Source organism: Benincasa hispida, chromosome 4, assembly GCF_009727055.1.
Source record: "Benincasa hispida cultivar B227 chromosome 4, ASM972705v1, whole genome shotgun sequence".
Taxonomy (NCBI): domain Eukaryota; kingdom Viridiplantae; phylum Streptophyta; class Magnoliopsida; order Cucurbitales; family Cucurbitaceae; genus Benincasa; species Benincasa hispida.
In genome coordinates, this window is record NC_052352.1 from 36,976,932 (window position 1) to 36,980,555 (window position 3,624).

The following is a 3,624-nucleotide window of genomic DNA, read 5'->3' on the forward strand; positions in this document are numbered from 1 at the left end:
TAAAATAACAAGAGATCAAAAGTAAAAATATTTTAAAATATATATATTTTTACTCCAATTTTTTGGCATTCACACGTTGAAATAGACATTATATATTTTTTTAGTATAACATGTAAAAGAAAAAAATTAAAAGAAAATCAAGTTTTATTTCTAATTCAAATTAAAAGAAAAATAATTTTAAAAATATATCACATTTTATGAAAGAACAAAAAAGGTGGTATGGGGAAGAAAAAAGCTACCCCACTTGTTGTTGCCCACAAGGGCAAAAATGTCAAAGCTATAAAGGGAACGTGCTTTTACTACAATCAGGATGGACACTGGAAATGTAACTACCCAAAGTACTTGGCTGAAAAGAAAAAGAAAATTAAGGTTAATATGATTTATTAGTTCCTGAAATGTGTTCAGTGGAAATTGATAATCGTTGGGATTGGTGTCCTAATTCTCCCGGAATCTCGTAGTTTGTAATCTATACATACTGTTATGAATAAAATAAAAGTTATTTTATCTGGCATTTACTCATATTCAATAAACAAAGTTCCATGGTTATTGTATATAAACTTAAGTGGATCATCCCTTCAGTGATAACCTAAATAGGTCTGTAGTATAAGGATTAAGGAGGGATTCCTGATCCTTGTGACACTACGGATATGGCTCGCTTTGAAGAGGTTTGCAAGTGTTATAAACTATACAGATGGTAGATTCTGACCATTCATGTGGAGACATGCGAGCGGGGGTGTCCTATACAAAGAGTTTGTATAAGACCAAACCACGAGATGATTCGTCTCTGTATATAACGTCATTGATACTGGAGACTTACATCTCACCTAAATGACCATAGATGACATGACCTCAATCCTGAGTGTTTTGGAAACTTCTGCTTTTAAGGGCGGTCTCTTGATTAGTATGGGTGAGAGTGGCCAGATTGCAAACTCAACATGCCTACTTTTTTGGAGACTTGTCAGATTTAAGAACTGAGAACTCAGTTACACAAGATGAAATTCACTCTTTCCTCGAAGCAGGGGTAAGTAGATAGATTTCTCCCTTAAGGGCTGATTCTGGGGGTTGAACATAGTGGCCACAACTTCTCTTTGGAAGAGATGACTCAGTCATAGTTGGACTATGACTTATGTTCATTAGAGGGATCAATGGTACTTAAAGAGTCATATGTAACTATAGGGGCATAACGGTTATTGGCCCTCGGTGGCTGAGTCTTTCGATATTGAGTCGACCAACTGTACTTACGAGTAATCTGTGAAGGGCTATCACATTGTTGATTGGTTGATATGGACACTTAATATATTTGTAGTAAGGAGAGTTCAACTGTCGATCTTTAGTGGAGTGTCTGTCAGTTATTAGATGGTGGATCTCGTGACTAAAGACTTAAGTCAGTTATTCACGTACCGTTGGAGCTTCGAGCTACAGGTCCATAAGGTCCCTTTGGTAGCTCAATGGATTCAAGTTGAGGATCAATTCTTGGAGTTGATTTGAAATGTTCAAATTGATAAGAGGTAATTCGATTATATATGATATGATCAGCATGACGTATGAGATACATCAAGTGGAGGATTAATGTAAATGAGATATACATTAAGTACCATGGAATAGACAAAAAAAACTATGGTTTATATGTTTCATGAGATGAAATATTAAAACTATAGGTTATAAATATAGTATGGTAAGTTGGTTATCATATATATTTATAATAATATTAATTATTGGATAATTATCTCCTTTTCTCTAATAATCAATTGAGTGGGAGGTTATTCGTAGTTTCATGATAACTGTGAGATAAAAGGAAAAATGTTTTCTTAAATTTAGTAGTTGATGATTGAGAGTTTCTATTCTCGAAAATTACTCATGGTGGTTGTCGAGTAAATGAGATTTACTAAACGACACAACTAGATGATCGTGGAATGTTTCTATACGATAATCACTCAGCTGTTTGATTAGCTAAACGATTGTGCAACTTTTGTTAAACGATCGCATAGCATTTGTTAAATGATTGGGCATCATCTATACGATAGACTTTGACATCTCCCACTTGCTCAATCATTTACCTGAATATTATGCCTCTGATCTCATCCTTTAACCAAGTCAGCACAGAGCCCACACTTCTGAATTCTCACACCGAGAATACTAAGGTAGCCATTGTGGTGGTGTCGTACTCAACTCGATATTGTCGAGGTTATTTGGAGGTCGTTCGCTGTGTTCGTGATCTCGCTGATCGTTATGTTCGAGATTTTTGTGGATGTGTAGTGTAGCGGTCGTAGTGTTCGAGCGTTCGAGTTTGCAGTCTTGCTGATTGTTCGAGCATTCGTGATTAAGGGTGTTGAAGATGAGTCTTCAAAAGTATGTTAATTCTTTCCCTTGATCGTATAGTAAAGTATGTTGTAATTTCGTTTGTGTATAGCCTATATATTTCCGTTTCTTGATTGTAATTGTTAATGTTCATATATGAATGGAATTTGGAATGATCATTCTACCGCTCATAGAAATCCTCATGTCCGATTTCCATCAATTGGTATCAGAGTCAGGTTGAGGGAGCGGACTATTAGGAAACTTTCTCACTTGTTGTCATGCTCAAGTCTATCAGGATACTCCTGTCCATAGGCACATTTTATGATTATGAGATATGGCAAATGGACGTCAAGACTGCCTTTCTTAATGGTAATCTTAAGGAGACCATCTACATGACTCAACTAGAGGGGTTCGTAGTTCCAAATCAAGATCAAAGAGTTTGCAAGCTTAATCGGTCCATTTATGGGCTGAAACAAGCATCTAGATCATGGAACATTAGATTTGACACTGCAGTCAAGTCATTTGGATTTAAACAGAACATTGATGAGCCTTGTATTTACAAGAAGATCATCAACAACTCAGTAGCTTTCCTGGTACTGTATGTGGATGATATCCTACTCGTTGGGATTGACAATTGCACTCTTCACACTACAGATATATTTCTATGTCAATTGGACATAACCAATCAACAATATGATGACCTATCACAAATTGCTCATAAGTACAACTGGGCCAAATTACAGTTTTTCCCCTATAGGTACATCTAACTCTTTAAGTACCACTGATCCCTCTAATGAACAATAGATCATAGTCCTACTATGACTAAACCCCTTTCGGGCCAGGAGAGGGTGTGATGCCACATTGTTTGAGACCCGAAATCAGTTCTTAAAGGAGTAATTTATCTACTTACCCTATTTCGGGGAAGGAGTGAATTCTATCTTATGTAGCTGTGCTCTTAGCTCCCCAATTAGACGAATGCCCAAAATGGTAGGTTTGTAGAGTCGATGATCTGGCCACTCTCACCCATACAAATCAAAGGACTGCCCTAATAAGCAGGAGCTCATAACTCACTTAGGATTCAAGTCATGTTACCTATGGTCATCCTGATGAAATGTAAGTCTCTATTATGAACGGTGCTATATAATGAGACTAAACATTTCGTGGTTTGGTCTTATACAAACTCCTTTGTATAGAATATCCTACTTGCATGTCTAATACATGAATGATCAGGATCAAATCATTTGTAGTACTTTATAACAATTGTAACACCTACAAAGCGGGTCATACTCATAGTGTCACCAGGATAAGGTACTTAGCCTTATCTAT